Source organism: Pleurodeles waltl, chromosome 3_1, assembly GCF_031143425.1.
Source record: "Pleurodeles waltl isolate 20211129_DDA chromosome 3_1, aPleWal1.hap1.20221129, whole genome shotgun sequence".
Taxonomy (NCBI): domain Eukaryota; kingdom Metazoa; phylum Chordata; class Amphibia; order Caudata; family Salamandridae; genus Pleurodeles; species Pleurodeles waltl.
In genome coordinates, this window is record NC_090440.1 from 630,103,249 (window position 1) to 630,125,828 (window position 22,580).

Here is a 22,580-nt window from a genome sequence, read left to right on the forward strand (position 1 = left end):
AAAGAATCTCCAGAGTCTCTCATGGTAAGTTGCATTGGACTCTATAGTGATAACTCCTCAAGGGTTTTATCATGTTTTCAAGCCTTCCTCAGGCTGGAGCTTTTGGTACGAAGCCAGGAATGCTGCTTCCCCAAGGGGGAACGTGTATGGGTACAGTGTTGTGGCCTAAAACATGTCATGTGACTTTTCATGTGGTGAGACAACCTCTAAGGGTGCAAGGCGATATTGCACATTGATATATATACACAAAGTGATATCCTTTAAGGAACATGTCTTAAGTGCAGTAGTTAATGGTCAATGCTATTAAAGGTGCCTGCTGCATGCACCTTGCAGGGGGTGCCTGTAGGAAAGTGCCTCCTTTGACATGGTTAGCCCCCCACATTTTGCCTGGTATTTGATATTGTTTCAAAGTTGTCAGTACACAGGGCCACTGCTAACCAGGTTCCCTATGCCGGATCTCTTTCCCAAAACTGTTGTGATGCATTGGCACATTTGGAAACATATTTAGGTGCCACTCTTAGTCCCTAGTAAATGGTGTTGAGGTGCCCAGGGCATGAGGTCCTAAAGGTAGGGCCCTTTGGGCAGCAGCACAGATTGTCCTACCTTCAGGGCACCTGCATCCAAGGGCACCCAGCACTGCCATCATTGCAGGCTGAGTGTCCTGGTGCAATCCTAAATTGTAAAACTGACATGGCACACAATCTGGCAGGCTGAGTGCCCTGGTGTAATCCTAATTTGTAAAACTGACGTGGCACACAATCTGACACACAATGTTTCTGCCCTGCCCACTATGCACCGCACTATACACTACACTATACACTGCATGCAATAAAGGTGAGTCATCTCTGGCATGCCTTCCAGGCCCAAATCAGGGTGCAGTGTACTGCATGTGTGGGCATAGATGCATTGGGAATATGCCTCTACTGTGTCCCTGCCAAACCTGGGACATGGTAAGTGAAAAAAACAGCTATTTTACATGCATGTGCTGGACACTGGTCAGTACAAGTTTCACAGCTACATGATGGCTACTCTACACCCCGAGTTGTGTGGTTTCAAACAACTCAGAATTATAAATCCAAACTGGTACCAGTATTTTGATTTATTACAAAATGCACCCAAGGGCTACCTTAAAGGTACCCCCTGCAAAAGCTAACTACACTGGCATGGTTGCTGGCCAGTCACAACCAACCTGCCATCATTAGACAGGAACCCTGGGATGAGAGCCTGTCGCCCTGGGTCCAGAGAACAAAGGCCTTCTTGGGCAGAGTTATTACACCTCCTTCCCCAGGAATGTGCACTGCCCTGCCAGCGAGCTTCAAAGGGCTTATCGGCTTTCAAACTCGACCCACAGCCCTGTTGCTAGCAGCAGATGGCCACTCCTATTGCAAACCCCCACTTTTGGTGGGAGCAACGGTGGGAAAACACACAAAGGAAAGGAAGAGTGGCCACCACTAGTGTGCACAACCCCTAAGGTGTTACATGCATGGGAACCGCTCCATATCATTTTCTCCATCTTGCATGAGATAGAGAAGTGACCACTGCCCACAGGAAGTGGTCACATAGAGGGTGTACCCACCCTAAGGTAGATGACCTATTGGTCACTACTAGGTACAGTATTTAATGGGCACCTCTAGACCTGCAGATCAGATTCCAAGGACACAAGAAGGCCAGCAACAAAGAAGACCCAAGGCTCAAGAACTGCATTCCTCCTGCACAATGGAAAAGTCACCAGACCCTGCCTGCTGCACCCAGGACTTGACAATCAGCTCTGAGGGGGTTGCTCGGACATCAGACATAGAGGACCTCTCCCTTCTGAAAATCACTGAGGATCTCCCTCCAGTATGAGGGCATCACTCTCTAAAGGTCCCCCACCCCTTGCTACCTCTACACTCCCAGGGTACCCACCACACTTACCTTGAAGTCCATCTGCGCATGGCTTTTCCACATGGTCTCTCACTGTGGTCCTGCACTAGCTCCAAGGACTTTTGAACAGCTATTCCCATCAAAACCAGGAACTGGCTGAACTCCTTCAGCTGGCCCACAGGACTTCTTGAGGACCTCGACCTAGAAAAGGAGGCATTGGTAAATGCATTGCCTAATTTTATATCCATTTATTAAGTTTCATTGATTCCTATTGTGCGTAATAAAGCACAAAAAAGACTATTTTTGCTAACTTTGAAAAATCATAACTTAAAAAGTGCCATCTGATTTTTATGATCTTGGTCTTAAAACTTTTATAAAAATCTGAAGTATTTTTTAAAATTGGTCTCAAGTTGTTCCTTTGAGTGGATGTCTTGCTGTATTGATAACTGTGAGTACAACAAATGCTTTGCACTTCTCCAAGATTGGCCTAACTGCTCGACCAAGCTACAATAAAAATCAGAGCATTAGTTGGTCTAGTTTTTAACCTCCTTAAAATAACGTGTATTTGCCCGGACTCTTTGCACAGGGTGCCTGGTTTTGCACACTAAATAGAGAGCCAACCTCCTACAGTGAAGGTCTATAATGCCCTTTAGGGATTTTGGGTAAATTGCAAATTTCAGGCAAAGAGGAATCCGGACAGCACAAACTAGTCAAAATTGTCTATAATATGTTCATTTTCAACTGCTCTATTTGAATAATAATCCTGACAGCCACCCTTGATCAGACAATGTATACCTTATTGCCAAAATTATTTGTTTTCACCCAAAGTATACTCAACTATTGCATTGTAAGCCAAGTGAATGGTTTGACATGTGTTTTGATGGTTTAAATCTCCTTTTGGGAGAGACAAGAATTATTACGCAATGCCATCTAGAAGTACTTACATCAGCTTGTGTATATTTGTAAATGTTTGCATGGTATCGAGTAGTGTGTGTGCAACAAATGTGTTTTTCCTTTTTCAAAAGAAAAAGCACAGCCAGGACAATCCTTTATTGAATGGTATTATTGTGTACATGTGAATGGTGATTACTAGCCCACACCACCTTCCTTAAGTAGGCCTTGGAGTGCTCTGTTTAGCTACCCTGTGAACTTCAAGCTCTGAGTTGTTTGGTTCCCAGTGGACGACAAATGTGGACTCATTACATGTGCAGGCCGTTCAATTAATGGCCCATTTTCTAACACATTTCAACAAACCCATCAGGATTAGATGTGAAGCAGGCCTGACAGGATCCAAACCCATTTACTAGAGGTCAAACATTGTGCCCTGCATTGGATTATTAAATTGGTTGCACCACTTGGCCTGGCTGCAGTCCATCTTAAGTGTGCTTCTTGCAGGTAAGGTTGGAGCTTGTGGTTTTAGTATTATATTTGTTAACTCGCTAAGAATCAAGTGTTCATCATGGTGAGCATTTACAATTGATATATTCTGCTCGCAAGTCTATAATCCTTGTTATTATACCAGCAGACTGTTTGGATTCTGAAGGGGACTGCTCGATTCAGCCTAATATTTAAGTAACCTTTCACCTTAAGTATAAAAACTTAAAAATGCATTCCCTAACCCAGTGCTGCAAGAAAACCATATGTCCCACCAACAGTATCCACCTTAAGCGGCTGCCTGACCTGGTACCTCAAAGGTAAAGTACTTATTGCATATGGTTAACTACAGTTTAATGCCAATGCCTTTTGCTTGTACCTAGACCCATGTCTTGCAGACAAGTATGCACCCAGCATGGATGAGTTAAATATCCACATAAACCTTTGATATTCAAAGTACAGCCCGTGGGCCATATGTGGCACTCCTGACCTTCACATGCGGCCCTACTGGCCAACAGCAGTACTGGGCACTAAACATTAAAAATATATTAAATAAACAGGTAAGCATTTATTTAATGGCCAATTGACAGCAAAGAAAGGAAGTAACTAGGGAATCCTCCACCTCTTTAGGAACACCTTCCTATTTCAAGACATCTGTAGGAGGCTGGCCTGGTGTGTGATGGGTATCTATGGTACTTATCTTATACCAGGTCCAGGTATCCTTTATTAGTGTAGTGTGGTCGTGTCTAGGAGCCAGACTCTCTAGAGGTAGATGTGGATGAGCAGCCAAGGCTTATTTAGGAGACATCCAAAGCTCATGCAATACTACTGTAGTCACACTTAGTACTTGTACATGTGAAAGAAAACGCCCAGTGTTACAAAAATCAAGGTACTTTATTTTGGTGACACAAATATCAAAAATACCATAGAGGCTATACTCCCTCAGGAGGCAAGTAGTACACAAATGATATACAGTAGTATGCAGAAATAGGCATAAAAAAAAAGTTAGAAAACAGTGCAATTAGTGAAAATCACAATAGAGAGAAATAGCCCTAGGGAGAGCACAAACCATGTACTAAAAAAGTGAAATGCGAACGTCGGTCACCCACCGAGTGGAGTGTGTAGAGGGAAGCTGGGAGTACTAGGAAAGCCCAAAGGTAAGCACTACAACCCACCCCAGCGACCAGGAAATCAGTAGTAAATCACTGTAAATTTCCCAGAACACCCACTTAGAAGAAAAGAAGAACAACGCAAAGCCCAGAACAGACTGCAAGACACCAACAGTGGATTACTGGACAAGAGGACCTGTGGAAGAAGAGGACCAAGTCCAAGAATCACAGTCCAGGAAGGGCAGGAGCTCCTACCCACCAAAGTGAAGGTGCAAGAGGTGAGTCGATGATGAAGAAGAAGACGCAGCACTGCAGCCAAGAAGATGAAATCGAGTTCCTGGAGGATGCAGGTCGTGTCCTATGCTGGAAGAAGGATTGCAGTCGGGTTTGCATCTTTGGACTTCACCAACAAGCCTTGGCACATGCAAAACTCACAGTTAGCAAAAAGTGTAGCTGCCAAGGACCAGGAAGGACAAAGTGGACTCTACTAGGAGGGGGAGTCAAAGGGGGCCCTCAGCAACACAGCCCACAGAAGCCCACAGAAGCCCATGCAGCACCCATGGGGACACAGGAGTCATGGAAGAGGTCCGGGCTGTCATTCCATGGTAGAACCAGTCAGGGAGTGGGCGTCACAGAATGGAGTGCTGGAGCTTCAGGATGCCTGAAGATCTCATGGAAAAGATTCCAACAAGTTTTGGCAGCTGAAAAGGACACAGTGCACAGGGATACTTTCCTGAAGGGGCAGGCAAGGGCTTACCTCCACCCAAGTTGGACAGCTGGAAGAGAGAGATTGTACCGAACTAACGGACTACAAGAAGCATGCTCAGCAGCTCACAAGCAAACTTCGAGCAAGAGGGTACCCAGACCATCTACTGAGGAGGGCTGACAAACGTGCTCGTGTGAGCCCTAGGGAAATTTTGCTGCATCCCAGCAGCAGAACCAGCAAGAAAGACCCCTTGATCTGTGTGACTACATTCAACCCAGCGTCCAATGTGATAAAAAAGATACTCAATGAAGACTGGAAAATCCTCACATCTGGGGGTCTTCCCTTTCAAACCCCAATGAATGCTTATAGAAAAGCTAAAAGTATCCGGGACATGATTGTACACACCCGCCCGCGGGTAAACCTCACCCCGAACAAACAAAGGACACTCTGGGACCTTCCTCCCGCTAAAGGCCACTTTCCATGTGGCAGCTGCAGTGTCTGCGCATTTACCAAAAAAACTCTTACACTTGATGTGGGACTTCGGACACCCTGGGAACTTAGACAACTCACGAACTGCAACAGCAAAAACGTGGTGTATATGATCACATGCCCTTGTGATAAAAGATACATTGGGATGACGACAAGAAGAGTAGGTACACGCATCTGCGAGCACAGGAGCACCATCCGATGCAAGAGAGATGCCACAAGACTCACCGAGCATTATGTGTCCAGCAATCACCACCCTGATCACATGCAATGGGTAGTGCTGGACCAACTAAAATCAACAGCAACTAATGCCACACAAAAACTTTTATTGTATGAACAAAGGTGGATATGGAGGTTGCAAACGGACATTAGAGGATTGAACGATAATATACAGTGGTCAGCTCTAAGATGAGAACTAAGACCACAGCGACCCTTTCCCATGCGAGATTCCTCCTAAGGTCCCATCGGGGATCTCACTACCAATACCCCATGTCACTATCTCAGACCTGGTTAGCGTCCATCTATTTCAGAGTTATTTTCATAACCCTTGCCATTGAAGCTATTGTCCCTCATCTCTCACACCTTTTCCTTTCCTTATCCTCATATCCGTATCCTAGCTCCAGCTTCCCTTTACCCCCCCTTTTTTCTCTCTCCCTATTATGAGTTCTCCCTCCTCCTCTGCCCTGTGCTCTCCACCTCCTTTTTCCCCTGCCCCCCTCTGTTTCCCCCTCCTTTTCTTTCTGCCCTCTTTTTCCCTTATAGGCCTGTGTAGGCCTTCTATTTTATCTTCTTTCTCTTTTCTTCTTTCTCTTGTCTTCTCCCTTTCCTCTTCCGACTGTTTTCTTTGGCTCTCCTTCCTCTTTTCTCTTCTTTCGGTCCTTTCACCCTCTCTTCCCAAAACCCCAACCCCCCCCTTTTTCTTTTCCCTCTCTCTTTTTCTTTTCTTGCCAGTATTCTTCTTTTCTTTCCCCCCCCCTCCTTTCCTTTTTTTCCCCCTTTCTACTGTGTGCCCTCCCTTTCCCTTTCCCTTTTTTCACCCCCCTTGTACCATATAGTCCTATTGGACGCCGTACAACTGCATCACGGGACTCTAATTCCCAGAGTCCCGTGCGCCCATATGACGCGCCGCGCTCCTCACGACGCGTCATCACAGGGCGCTCACCGCTTTTGCAAACCGCATTGCGGTGCAGGCGCCCTCTCCAAACACTTCTATAGTGCTGGGCACAATCCACCCCGCGGGCCTCTCTAGCACAACGGTCCCGCGGTTCCAATACTGATGGCCCAATTCAACGACCGGGCGGCGTACTAAAGCATTTCACACCGGCACAGCCCCCGAGGGGGTGCGGCCGGATCCAGGGCGTGGTCCCGTAACTAGGACGCCCGATACACCTGATGATTTTTTCTTAATTAGATTCCGCCCGGAGCCCCCCGCCGATTGGCTCTTGGTCCACATATATTCTAGACCAACCATGCAGTCAGTAGCAGAGCGGCCTGGCTCCGGCATGTAGGTAACCCCCCTTGGTATTCCCTTTGGAGTGGTAAGTGTGGCCCCCTTGGGGGCCATTTTTTTCTATTTTTCCTTTTTTTTCCCTGTTTCCCCTCCCTGTAGCAGCCCTTTGTTCCCCTTCTTACCCCTTCTTTTTCTCTTTTTTTCCCCCCTTTTTTCTTTTTTTCCATTTTTTTCTTCTCCCCCTTTTCTTTCCTCTTTTTCTTTTTCCTTTTCCTTCCCTTCCTTCTTTCTTCCTTCTTTTCTCCTTTTTACCCCTTTTTCTCTTTCCCCTCCCTTCCTTCTTCCTTTCCTCTCTTTTCCCACTTGCCTTTCCCCTGGCTTAAGCTTCGTTCTCTTCTATATTTCCCACTCGTGGTTTATTTTTCCCACTCGTGGTTTATTTTTCCCTTTAGTCTTGCGCTTTCTTTCTTCTTTCTCTTCATTTTATGACCCTTCATCTGTATCCTTCCTAAACCCTTTATCTCCCCAGAGTGTGACTACAAGGGAAAACCCCCCCGGCACTAGCCAGACCAGAGGTAGATTGCCCCTTACCCTGGGGTAAGTCACACTTGCATGTATGTGTGAGTGCCTGACACAAATTGTTCACATTGTGCTGTGTGCTTTGCAGTGGTTTGCCACGTTTTTCACCTCATATATCTTCTGAACTAATACTGGCGGATCTATTGATGCATTTATTCTTATCTACTACAGGCCTACCCCACTGTGAACTACCCGTTCAGGTAGGCCATATAAATTTTTATAAATTTTTCACTTTTTGAGCACCCCACGTTCTGTGTGTGCTCCGACCCTGACGAATGCCCCTGACCTACCAGCACTTAGTGAGGGCAGAAACATGTTGGTCATCCACTTTTTCTTTTAGACTCCAAGAGACATTACTCTCCAACGAGCCTCTCCCCTTTAGTTTTAGGTTTACCAGCATGCACCTTCATTAAAATTAGCAGAAGCTATTGGCGACATGGTTGGTAATTTTAGTATTCACCCCTTCTGGATCAATGTAACTATCCAGCCAGTTTAATTTCAGCACTCCCTCGGGTTCTTTTAACCACGAGGTTGAGTCCGCCCAAGTAGTATCATCTTACTTGGGTGGGGCTAGGTGGTCATATGATGAAGCAAGACACTATTATGTGTGTGAGACCACCTAGTCCGTAAGGGAAATCCCCCATCCCCCTGTAGGCAACACAGCACCCCTTAGCTTGGACATTTTTCCAGCAATGACTTCCCGACCTGAGGATCTACAGTGACCTTACCAACACCACTGAAAAAAGACTGACCTAGTCTGACCTTCAGTTCCTATTACCCCACACCATTAGTGATGATATAAGCTGGAAGAGAGGACCATTGGGACAACTTGAGTCCACCACCTTTGATGCAGGACCCATGCAGCTCAGCAGGATAGGAGATCCCAGTTGGTCATTGTTGAAGTTGGTGCTTGCAGAAGCAGGGGAGTGGCTCCTTTACCCAAGGGAGATTCCTTCTTCCTTCTAATGCAGGTTGAAGGTGGGGTGTCCTCAGAGGATGCACGACCGGGGAATTGTTGCAGTTGCTGGAAGGAGCCTTGGATACAATGTTGCAGGAGGTGCCTTGCTTCTTTGTTGCAGCTTGTCGGTCCTCTAGTGTCCAGATGCAGTTTCTTCAGTCAGAAGTCGAAGTGAAGGGTGCAGAGGATTCCTGCTGGAGTCTTGCAATCAGAAACGGAGGAACCACCCAAGATGGAGATCCTAAATAGCTCTGAAAGGGGGGTTGGTTGCCTAACTGGGTGACCACCTATCAGGAGAGGACTCTGATGTCACCTGCTGGCAGTGGACACTCAGATGCTCTCAGAGTTCCCTGCCACCCTAGCATCCAAGATGGCAAAACCCAGGGACCCTCTGGAGGAGCTCTGAGAACCACCCCTGGGCTGGTGATTGACACATGAGTGATCACTCCCCTGTCCAGTTTCGCACTAGAGAAGGAACTGGAGGTCTCTGAACTGGCATAGACCAATTTATGCAAGGAGGGGACCAAACGTGCCTTTCAAAGCATTGCCATAGGGGTGACTTATAAGTGACCTGGTGCAGTTAAAAGTGGAAGTGAAAGGGTGCTTGCACCTTTTCATGCAGGCTGCAATGGCAGTCCTGCAGCACCCTTTGCTTGGCCTCCCTATGGGTGGCAAAATAGATGCTGCAGCCCGTGAGGATCCCCAGGAACCCCAACACCCTGGGTACCTAAGTACCATATACTAGGCACTTATAATTAGGCACCAGTGTGTCAATTGTAGGATGAAATACAGAGATAACAGTTGCCAACAACTAAATTTAGGGGAGAGAGCATCACTACTGGGGTTCTGGTTAGCAGGATACCAGTAGACACAGTCAAACACATTGACAAACAGGCCAAAAGTAGGGGTAACCAATCTAGAAAGAGGCTTTTTTCCTACAACATCTTGCAGAAAAATTTCAAACATATGATCCAGTCACTTCAAAATTCAAAAAAGTGTATTTAATTAACATGCAGGACCTTAGTGCATCAGATTATATCAGCTTTTAAAAGTGATAGTGTTCAAGCATGAGTTTATAAACATTATTTTTTTCACACCTCCTTGACAACAATGTCAATAGTGAAACACGAGGCATCAGTTGTTGTGTGCACTCTTTGGGTGGCCTAGGTTCCTATTATACATGACACATTATATCATTACACTTTATTAAATCAAAATATTTCCTAGGATAACATAATTGGGTAACGTGGGGAAGATTGTTTGTCATTGTGCAATTCAGCCAATAGATATATATTTTTCACGTCTCCTACTCCCGCCTTAGCCGCAGACAACGTCCAACTCTCCTCCAAATCTCCCCCACCCGACCACCACTGTTAGCAGTAATGCGGCCCACAGTCATGTCACAGACCAAACTTCTGCCCCCTGGGAAATGTTTTGTGAGCACCCATGACGTAAACCGACTCTTAGAGCAGTGTATTATTGACCCTACATAGGTCTCCAAAGGTACTTATCACCATACAACAGTGAAAATCTGCTCTTTGCAATGGCCCATATAAATGTTCCTTCATATGGTAAGCCTCCTTTGGTCTTCTGATTCAACAGTTGTGGTGATAGATCATGACTGCAATGTCAATAGTAACAATCTTTGAAGACATAACATCTCAACATGGATACTAGGGCCCATATTTATACTTTTTGACACAAACCTACAGTAGCGCAGGTTTGTGTCAAAAAGTATAGCGCCGGCTAGTGCCATTCCATGATGTTGGCCGGGCGCCATATGTATGGAATGGCGCTAGCCAGCGCTAATGCCCTGTTACGCTAACAGGGCCAGGGAGGCGTAGGGGGAACCGAGGCTTGTGTGCCAAATTATGGCGCTACACTGTTTAGAGACAAAAAAAGTGCCTCTAAGCGGTGTAGCGCCATTTTCTGGTGCACAAGCCCCATGGACATGGCTCCTGCCTTAGTAAAGACAGGAGCCATGCCCACCGCCCCAATGGCCATGCCCAGGGGACGAGTGCCGTGCAGGGGGCCCCAAGTCAGGGCGGTGTTGGGAAAGAAAGAAAAAATACTTACCTGGGATGGGTCCCCCATCCTTAAGTGACCTCCTGGTGTGGGTGGGGGTGTCCCTGGGACCAGGGAAGGACACCTGTGGGCAATTCAATTTCCATGGTCTCTGAACATGACAATCTGCCTACAGGTCCCCTTACGCCTGCCCAGACCCAGTTGTTAAATAATGCCGCTAAGCAAGCTTAACGCCATTATTTAAGGCCCTCATCCCCGGTGCTGGATTTTAGCATGGGGGGATAAATATGGCGCAAAAAGCCATATCGTCCTTTTCTGGATAGGAATGCCTACCTTGCATCTCATTGACGCAAGGTAGGTTTTCCCCTCCAGAAAATGACGTAAACTCCATATTTTTGGCGCTAGACGTATCGAGCTCCAAAGTATAAATATGGAGTTAGGTTTACGCTCAATTAGCGTATTTTTTTTTTATGTTAATTCAGTGCAAACCGAGTATAAATATGGGCCTAGGTTTGTCCCATAAGAGGTGTGGCCCTCTAAACCAAAATGAGTGGGATCATCTGTTTACAGCCCCCTTTCTACAGACTAAACATAGACGTAAAATAGAGGTTACCAGGGGTCTCAGCTGTGACCCCTGGCTTGCCCCTTGCAACCTCTGGCACTACCTTTGCTGCTTCTGGCCTCAGAGGTGGCAAAATCAGTGTCAGGAAGGAATACAGGTGAAGCTTGTCCCTATGGACACCAGTTGGGGCTACAATCTCTTTGTTTGCTGTATTTTTTTTATTTTGCTAATAGTGAATAATGTAATGTAATTATTCACTATTAGTGTAATGAAGAACGGAGTGCACTTACCTAGAATATGACCCTCCTTGGCAGCTGAGGTAAGTAAAAACGTTTTTAACTGTATGTTGTGTGTGTGTTTGGGGGTGAGATTGTGTTTATGTGAGAGTTAGTGTTTTTGTGTGTGAATATGTGTAGGTGTAAGCATGTGTGTGTGTCTGTGTATGTGTGTGTAAAAAGAAAAGGTCAAACGACATGCAATTTCACTTCTGCTACCCCTCGCATTTTGGTGAATTCACAATCATGATGCTAATGAGTCCAAGTATCCCAGTTCTGATGTATTAGATGTTCGTGCATTCCTCTGCACTTCACAATATACACAAGGGACTCTGGGTCTCCCACGTTCTCTCTTTCAGGATATTATGTAATTAAAGTCAGATGAAACTTTGAGCTCCGTGCAGCAGTCTATGTTGATCTGGGAATAAATAATACTTGGGCTTGACTGCTTTGCAAAAACATAAAGCCAGACACCGGAAAAATCCATGGTAAATCAGCCGACAACTCCTAAGAGCCAATGAGATTCCAAAATGTCACCAGCGAGAGCTAATAGGAGGTATTGGTTATTAGAAAAGAAAACCTAATATGTGGTTAATGAGCCTGACCCCTTTCCTAAAACCTAAAGCCAGGCACTAGAAACATCCACGGTAAGTCAGCTAACAACTTTCAACAGCAGTGGAAGGCCAAAATGTCACGAGCAAGAGCCAATAGAAGGGCAATGAGTAAGGCGGTAATGGTTACTAGAAAACCAATGCCGGGTGAGTCTTACTGAGCGCCGGAAAACTCTGCCAAGCAACGTAGGCAGAGTTTTTGCCGAACTCCACATGGAAGGCAGAGTAGGCAAAACTGAGCGCCTCCTGTGACCCAGGTCTGATATAAAACACTTTAGGAAAAGTATTGGACACTAAAGGGGTTAGCTCTATAATTCCCACTCCAATTTAAACCATTTTGGCAAAGGTGTTGGGCAGTAAATGGATTGGTTTTACCATGCTTTTGTTGGACATTAAGGCGGTTAGATGTTGATTCCAACTCCAAAGTAAGCTACTTTAGGGAAGGTGGTGGACACTACAGAAGTTAGGTTTACTATTTCTACATTTATTGTAATAGAGATTTTACTATATTTTGAACACAATTTATATTCTAAATCTTCATCTTAACACATAATTAATTTACAGAGAATACTTAATAATTACAAATTTGTTCGATTTAAAAATCTAACATAAAACATTGCTAATATTATCTACCAATAGCATACACATAATCTAAAAAAACTATAAAAAATGTTGCCTTAAACACCCTATATTTGAATTATAATTGAACAAAATAAAGATTGAATTATAAATCAAAAAACAGGGACGGACCTTGACTCCAAGGTAATATGGCAGCTCCGTAGCTGAGTTCCAGCCAGAGTTCAGTGACCAGGCCCCCTCCTGCTGTCATTAAGGGGTGCTGCTGCCCAACCCATTAAGTCTTGACTGTTGAGGGCTGCTCTCTCCCATAGGGAGCCGCAGGTACAATGACAGGGCTGTTAGGGCACAGATCTGTGGCTTCAGTGGCTTAGGCTGGATCCTGCCTGCTTCTTCCTGTATCCCCATACTACACGTCGAGCCTTGCCTTATAGCACCTCCTCATCCTTACCTCTGGCTTTTAGTGGAGGGATGAGGGCCATCCCAAGACCTGTGAGGCCCTGCCACGCTCACACCGCTATCAGCGCACCCTCCACTACACAAGCCATAGAGAGGGGATGACCAGGTAGCGAGGTGAGGCTGCCTATTCATGGCATGGCCTGTGGTGCCCAACAACAACAACACCTCCTAACAACTATCCCCCAGCTATAAGAGACAAGGCTGGTACTGGAGCACCCGCCATCAGGGACAGAGGCCTGCTTTCATGACCCCCAAATGAAGGGGCAGGAGGTGCAGTGAACACAGCATGGGGGCCAGCACAGTCCCCTACTGCAATTGCCTCAACTTCCACAGACTGCCTGGCCCCAATCATCTTGGGGTGCAGATTATTTTTCATGGTTGCTAGCCCTTCCTTCCTTTACGAGAGCCTGGCTCTTCACTTCTACATCTCTGTCAACCTCCAGGTATGGAGAGGGCTGTTGGTGTCAATGAGAGCTGGGATCTGACTGGGGTCCCTCCTTGGGCACTGATGCTGCCGTCCCCCAAGATGAGGTCAGGAAGCAGCGCCTTGATGGGTTCACATAGACACTGCATCCCAAGACGCTTGCATCCTTCATGACCTTAGACTTGGTTGTCTCATGAGGACACCTGACATTCTCACCTCAAGGTTCTGGACTTTGATCATACTTGCTCCCCACGGCTAATTCTCGCCATATCCCAGTCCCCCAGGCAGCTCCTGTTTATGGATGCAGTGACTTGGAAACAACTTAAGACTGGGAAAGATGAAGGCTCCTCCTCAGATTCCTCATGGATGTCATCATGAGGTAACTCGAAATCATCAAGGCCACACTCCCAGAAGCAGCAGAGAACACCTCAGTGTACTCACAGAATATCCAGCAGGACGTTGCCTCCTTCAGTGCCAAGGCTGAATCCAACCTGGAACAGATGGATGAAAAAATCAGGGCCTCTATAGACTGGGAACAAGATCACTTGGACCTCAGAAAGATGATTGTTTAGCTAGAAATCCGGCCCTGCAAGGACAACATTCGGATATCAAGGGTGCTGGAAAAACTGGAAAGAGACATCATGGGTTTCTTAGCCCACTTTCTGCCAGCCGTCACCTGCCTGTCCTTTAGAGTTTAAGGACGTTCACAGGATAAGGCAATGCAGAGCATCACTCAGCGAGGGCCCGCATACTTCCTGAGACACCAACAGGCCAGGAAAGTGATCTAAGTGGCTAAAAAAGAATGGCTCTGTTCTACACAAGGGACATAAGATTTTCACATACTAATACCCTTTCCCATATACCCAGGCCACCAGCAAACGCTTTCTTCAGCTTCTCTCTTGTGTTCATTAACCCGGTATTTGCTATGGCCTCCTGGACACAATGATAATGCTGATCACCCAACATAACAATGCAATGGAGTTCCATCATCCTGGCCAACTAGAGGCGTTTCTGGATCCAGCTTTGCCAACTGATATTGACCTGTATCCCGCTACAGGTGCTGCTGATGCTCCAGACTGGTTGGCCCCTTGGGAGGGCCCCCTTAGATGAAAGCCAACAGCTGGAGGAAGTTGTGGTCAGGCGGCCTAAAGCTTCGCCTCACCTGCAAGGATCCACATTTGAGGTACAAGCCCTGGTCTCTTCTGAAGTCACTACCCCTACAAACAAGACTTCTTGCCTTTGAACTCATGCTGGGAGAGGTCACTGACACATACCACACTATCCTATGCACTGATGACCACATACAAATTGTCACTCAAAGGTTATTCTCCCTTAATGCTGCCCACACAGTTAGAACTAAACTAAAGCAGCCACCCATATTCCCATCATACCCTGTGAGATAGTGACTGCTGCATCTTGCACTCCAGCAAATCCCTTCAGCCAGACCAAAGTTAGCTTTCCTTCCCTGGATGGCAGGTCATTCTAAGCCCATCCATGGTGCCCTCTTCCTCCCCCTCTCTTGTTTCTTCCAGCCCTAGATTTCCTTCCCTCGGCCTTCTCCGCAAAAACGTTTCATAGAGGACATGTCATCATCCCATTACCTAATGGTAATGTCATTGAATGTGAACGGTCTCATCTATTACATGAAACACCAGAAGCTCTTTAATTATATTTGGCACTTGAAGTCCATCATAGCTCTCTTGCAGGAGACCCTAATCTCGGATGGGGAGAGTGAAGAGCTCTGCCAGGACCGGGTGGGTGCAGGAATGCATTTTAAACTTTGCATACAGGTAGTTTTGCCATATTTCTGGCTAAGCATTTACAAGCAAAATCCCTTAGGTTTTGGTATGATCCACACAGTCATTTTATATTAATTAAGGTCTCCATAAACAATCAAGACCTCTTCGGTTCCATACAAGCCATGATCCACTCTAAGAAACCCACCTATGCCTCTGTAGTCAGAGTCATTCAACAGCACCCCAAATTAAACTTCTTGGGGGCAATTGGACAAAGTCCCTGACCTCTACATGGATACATCTGACCAGCCCTTGCACCACACCACTACAGACAGGGGTCTTTTCTGCAATCTGGTGTCAGTCTTCTTTCTGGTGGACCCCTGAATCCTGCTCCACCCCACAGTGACGGACTGTATTTATGCCCCTGGGATCCATGGCACCAGATCTACAACTGACTTCTTTCTACTCAGCACAACACTGGTTGGTCACTTGGTAGATGCTGCCATAATGCTCTCAGAGCATTTGAATCATGATGTGAAAATCCGGCTCAGCTTGGGTGCACTTCTGCTGCACCCACCCAACTGGCGTCTAAACCTCTCATACTACAAGTCCCCTACGGAGGGGGAACGGCTGTGCTTCTACTTACGTACCTTTCTAGACCTCAATGAAGAGCCATTAGACTCACTCACCTGGTGTCCTGTGGGCCTCCAGAAAGACCACAGTCAGGGGAATTTAATGCATGACACCCGCCAACGGAAACGTCAGGCCTCGTGTAAGCAGACCCAACTTGAGTTCACCCTCGCATCCCTTACTGCCCAATATTCCTCCTCCCTTGCAGTCTATATTGTGGGCCTTGCTGTAGGCCAAGTGTAAACATAATACACTGTTTACCTCTAAGGTGGAAACACCTCTGTTCCATTTTTAGCAGTGCCATTATGAGAATGGAGAAAAGATGGACCATCTTCTGGTGCTGCAACTGCGAAAGCAGGACTCCTCACATGTCAAATTGGTTATTCATCTGGATAATGACCAGCTTGTCTCCCACTCACTGGACACCCTCGAGTCCTTTACGACTTACTATGAGTCCCTTTATTCCTCAGACACTACATGCATTCTGACAAAACTGCAGCCTTTCTCTCTTCCAGCAATACCCCGTGCCTCTCTGCTGACCAGAGAGTGGCTTTAAATGGCAACATCACCCCAGAAAAACTACTATAGGTGATTGATGGTTTACCCTAAGGCTAGGGCCCAGGGTTGGATGGTTAGGCATTTGAATACTACAAGATACACAAAGAAATGTTATCTCCCTTGCTCTGTGAGGTGTACACTGAAAACACACCACAACATAACATTCTCACCAAAACTAACAGGGTCTCCATTTCCCTTCTACCTAAACCAGGCAAAGGTCCATTCAGCTGTTCCAGCTATCACCTGATCTCATTGTTGAACATGGCTAAAGAAACCCTGAAAACATTTCTGTGGGGAGGGTGGGAGCCACAATTGGAATTGGAGAAGCTCTATGCTATCACTGAGCAGGGTGGTATGCATCTGCCAAACATTCATTGCTATTGGTTGGTATCGTAGTTGGCTTCCCTTAAAATGAAAAAAATGAATAGAGCATACGCAAATGCATCATAGCACTGACAGAAGTTAGTCTTGAGGAAGATATTCCATGATCTAAAGCAAGAAGCATTTGTTAAAGAGTAAAAAACAAGGTTTTTAAGGCCTCACAGAATGAGGTGTGAGCCTGAAGACTGGAGACGGAATGAGGAAGGGAGTTCCATAGCTTGGATGCAGCCTTTGGAAAAGCTCTGCCTCCTTTTTCACTATTTAGAAACAATTAAAAGATTTGACTTCAGGATTGAAGCTCTCTGGTGGGAATATACCATTGAAACATGTCTTTTATTCTCCCAGGCCCTGTGGTATGCAGTGCCTTGTAAGCGATACATAAAGCTTTGAAGGTGAAATGTTTGTTCCCAGGTAGCCAATCAAGCTTCAGAATCTCTGTCAAAAGCGATTGAGGTTTGGAAACATCAAGAATCAATTCTGCCTCCCTGTGCCCCGCTTTCTGAGTTGTCCATGGAGAGTACCCTGCACAGGGTCTGTACTTTGAACACCCAACAAGTTTACACGGGGCCCCTTGCTGTACCATCCAAATGATAGGATATTCAGCAGCAGGATATTTGGCCTTCCCATCTACTGTATGCTTCCCCTCTTTTTGATACCCCAACAGACCACCAATTTAGGTACCCTGTCTCTCTTTTCTCCACTCTTCCAGTCTGCTCCTGGGGGGGGGTCATCCCCCACCCTTCCTTCCACTGCCCACTCCCCCACTCCTGTTGTCCAGTGTTAGGCAGGTCCTCTTTCATCTCCTTCCAGCACCCTGATGGACCACCTAGAAGATTGTGCAGGTCTCTCTTGCCGGATCCCCCCACATCCTGGGCCCCTTGGCGCTTCAGGTGATTTGTTATGATGTTCTGTTATACTTTTTTCACATTTGGTCAAGCTCTATGTTCTTCAGCATGTAGTTACCAAGGCCTCTCACCTTATATCATTTGTGTTTCCCGCAATAAAGAAAGTTAAAAATAACCAAAACATTCAATATTAAACATATTTCTAAAAAAAGATTAAAGTTTCATTAAACAAACCTAAATAAACAATATACCATAACATTTATAAATCAATAACCTGAAATAATTGTTATCTCTATGTATAGACTACAAACTTTACTTTGAAATGAACATTATTTTGTTAAATATATTATTTGTTAGTGATTCAAGAGAAATAGAGTAATTTATCAAAAACGAAAAAATGGTAGTTTAAAACAAATGATTATCTAAAATGTCATTACAATATAATAATGTATTTTTAATTGAATACACTAACTATTCATTTTTTCAAAAATATATTAAAATAATACAAATTATACAATAACATCACAAAATATAACACTATGATGAAAAGCTAATGCACAAAATCCCATGTCAAAATTTAAAAATATATTTAAATAATAACAACCCTTGTCACCCATAAACCTCAAAAAATAAAAAAGAATACCAGTTTCATCATTACTTTATAAGAATGTATACTCTAAACACAAAAAAAGAAAATATATAAGAAACTCAAACAAAGAAAATAAGGGCCTCATTATGAGTTTGACAGATGGGAAAGTCCGTCTGCCAAACTCCCAAAAGGGTGGACGCCGCCATCCTGGTGTGCACCCTGCCAGACTTATTAGGAGTTTCCCACTAGGTCAGCTGGCGGAAACCTCGGTTTCTGCTTCACAGCCTAGCAGGAAACAGGCTACAGCATTGTCTCCAGCTCATAATTGAGCCGGCAGCAATGTTGTAGCCCACAGCTCGCAGCCCATAGGGTGCACCAGCACCCTCACAATCTTCACTGCAAGGCAGAACATTGGGACGTGCTGTGCAGGGGAACCCCTGCACTGCCCATGAAAACAAATGAGCAGTGCAGGGGCCACCAGGGGGCCCCCTGCCTCTGTTCTCCACCAGCCTTTTCAAAAGGCTGGTGGAGAACAAGGTCATAATCCACAGGGCAGCACTACATGCAGCGTTGCCCTGGTGGATGATAATCTCCCCCACGTCGTCAGGATAATCGATCCTGGCGGTAATGGGGCACCCTGTGTGGTCTGACAGCCAGGGTCTTTAAGTGGAAGTAAAACTGCCACAACAGCAGTGCTCCTGACCGCCACCCCGAGGTTATGAGGCCTTAAATATCAAAACAAATTCTAATAAATATGTGAAGACTTATTCTCAAATTAAAAATATGTAATACTTCTATTAAATTAATACAAATATATTTAATATAACAAAGCATAACCATATTACGAATACATAAACATTTAAAATATAAAAAAAATAACATTATGAACCTAAATTTATGAAAAATAAATGTATAACTTTCAATTCAATTTAATAAATATTGTTAGAAATGGGATCTTTGGTTGACAGCCCTGTTCAAGCAAGGACCCTCACTCTAGTCAGGGTAAAAACGAATCACCCTCAGCTAACCCCTGCTTACCCCCTTGGTAGCTTGGCAGAGCAGTAGGCTTACCTCCAGAGTGCTAAGTGTAAAGTATTTGTACCAACACACACAGTAACTTAATGAAAACACTACAAAATGACACAACACCAGTTTAGAAAAATAGGAAATATTTATCGAAACAAAACAAGACCAAAAGGACAAAAATCCACAATACACAAGTCACGTTATCAATTAGAAAATAAAAAAAGAGTCTTTAAGTAGTTTCAAACACACACTAACGCTGTCAGTGTGAAAAAGTACCTTGGGCGCATCAAAAATAACCCCGCACGGGTGAGTGCATGTCAAAAAGGGCTTGCGATGCATTGATTCCACTCACGAGTGGGACCGTGCGTCGTTTCTCCTTTCGCCGGTTCGGGGGCGCATCGTTTTTCAGCTACGGAGTCGGCAGTGCGTCGTTTCTTCAGCCGCAGATCGGAGTTGCATTGATCTTTTTACAGCACAGCGCTCTGTGCGTGGATTTCCTTGTCTATAGGCTGCCAGCTTCTCTTTTCAAGGTCCCAGGAACTGGATGGGCACCACAGGGCAGAGTAGGAGTCTCTCCAGAGACTCCAGGTGCTGGCAGAGAGAAGTCTTTGCTGTCCCTGAGACTTTAAACAACAGGAGGTAAGCTATAAATCAAGCCCTAGGAGATTTCTTCTCAAGATGGAAGGCATACAAAGTCCAGTCTTTGCCCTCTTACTCTGGCAGAAGCAGCAACTGCAGGATACCTCCACAAAGCACAGTCACAGGCAGGGCAGCTCTTCTTCCTCAGCTCTTCAGCTCTTCTCCAGGCAGAGGTTCCTCTTGTTTCCAGAAGGGTTTCTAAAGTCTGTGGTTTTCGGTGCCCTTCTTATACCCAATTTCTCCTTTGAAGTAGGCCTACTTCAGAGGAAAGTCTCTTTTGAATGTGAAATGTTGCCTTGCCCAGGCCAGGCCCCAGACACTCACCAGGGGGTTGGAGACTGCATTGTGTGAGGGCAGGCACAGCCATTTCAGGTGTGAGTGACCACTCATCCCCTCCCTCGTAGCACAGATGGCTCATCAGGATATGGAGGCTACACCCCAGCTCCCTTTGTGTCACTGTCTAGTGTGAGGCGCAACCAGCCCAGCTGTCAAACTGACCCAGACAGGGAATCCACAAACAGGCAGAGACACGGAAATCGTATTAGCAAGAAAATGCCCACATTCTAAAAGTGGCATTTTCCAACACACAGTCTTAAACTCAACTTTACTAAAAGATGTATTTTTAAATTGTGAGCTCAGAGACCCCAAACTCCAAATGTCCATCCGCTCCCAAAGGGAATCTATACTTTAATCAGATTTAAAGGTAGACGCCATGTTAAACTATGAGAGGGACAGGCCCTGCAACAGTGAAAAACCTTTTAGCAATCTTTCACTGTCAGGACATATAAAACACATTATTATATATCCTACCTTATCCATACACTGAACCCTGCCCTTCGGGCTACCTAGGGCCTACCTTAGGGGTGTCTGACATGTAAGAAAAGGAAGGTTTAGACCTGGCAAGTGGGTACACTTGTCAAGTCGAAGTTACAGTTAAAACTGCACACACAGACACCACAGTGGCAGGTCTGAGACATGATTACCGAGCTACTTATGTGGGTGTCAAAACCAGTGCTGCAGGCCCACTAGTAGCATTCGATTTACAGGCCCTCGCACCACTAGTGCACTTTACTAGGGACTTACTGGTAAACCAAACATGCCACTCGTGGATAAACCAATTACATACATATTTTGTAAAGGAGCACTTGCACTTTAGCACTGGTTAGCAGTGGTAAAGTGCCCAGAGTAACAAAAACAGTAAAATCAGAGTCCAGCACACATCAACAACCTGGGGAACAGAGGCACAAAGTTAAGGGAGACCATGCCAAGGATAAAAAGTCTAACAAATACATTTAATATTTTTATATTTTTTTAAAACATTCAAATAATTATTATACAAACAAATTAAAAATCTCCAAACCCATTTCCTCCATACATACAACATCCCAGATCTAGAAATTTTAAAAACATACATTTAACTACAAAATTTTAAACATTGCAACATGAAATAAAAATAACCTTTCATCATAAATACATCTAAAACCAACATTTTTCAGTAAAACTTACAATAAACAAATTAAATACACAACACAAATACAATTCAAAATTAACCTACATAACAATATTATGGCATGGAGTAATCATGATCACAACTGAAAACAAATATGATCAAAATCCCAAGAACATAATTGATACACTAAAAAGTAGTCATAGAAACCAACATATTTAAATTAAAAAAAGGATTTAAAATTGATACATTGTGAATATATCCTATATATAATACCTGATAAAAACACCAACTACATTTATTAAAACAATAATGAGTTATGATCTCTAATAGCAGATTCTAAAAAATAGCCAATGCAGAGACATACTTGCACTGTATATAAAGACAGAAAAGAAATCAATGCAGCTCTACATTTTTTAAACTGTAGCTTCTTTGAAAGTGGGATCGCCAAATGATTGTAATATTTTTAAAATAATACAAATTGGAGCAGTATTTGATGGGACGTTTCATCACAAAGGCATTAACAGATATTGGCACGATCATACTGTCCGAGGGGGAAGCAAAGTTTGCATGTAATTGCACCCAAACAAAACCTGGCAAGTAAACTTCTGTCCCAGGGGTCACTTGCCCATTCCAGACATGGCTCTAACCCAGGGCTCCTTTGGATCAGTGCATACTCCTTAAAGGAGATCTTTGCAGACTCAGGCCCATATTTATGGGCTTTTCACGCAGGGCAGCACAGCAAGTTACCTTGATGTTCTGTCCTTCATCAAAGGGCAGGAATGCATCCTATCTATGCAATACAGCACATTCCTGTCCTTTCCAAGTATGCTGGCACCATTTTGGCTGCCTAACGCCATCATGTTGCAAAGCTGTCAGTGCTGTAGGCAGGATTGTTTTTAAGGAGGAAAGGGCACCAATTTTGGAAGCTTTTTCCTCTATGTGTGCCACAAAATGTAAGGTTTTGGTGCATCCCGAGGCTTACAAGGTCTTGTAAATCTGGGGATGCCTCAAACTCCATGGGTGTTCATGGGAACACCCACTGCAAATCCCATGGAATGCCTCATTAGGATAGAGCAAAGAAACACAGCGATCTGCATTGCCTTGCCTTACTCAGTATCTATGAGGACTTTCAAAGCCACGGCAATTGGCTTTGCGCAGCCTCATTGATATGAGTTCAAGGTTTGTGCCATTGACGCATTAAAAAAGTGCTGCAGTGGCAGCGCAAGTGGCTAATATATATGTCACTCAGTTCCCTAGCCCATGCCCTGC

General features: G+C 45.0%; 1 protein-coding gene across 1 annotated transcript in view; it reads left to right on the forward strand.

Moving 5' to 3' along the window:
* LOC138284401 (mucin-5B-like) overlaps nucleotides 1–22,580 on the forward strand; it is a 1,991,087-nt gene that overhangs the window by 922,403 nt on the left and 1,046,104 nt on the right. The gene's annotated exons all lie outside the window — the stretch shown is intronic.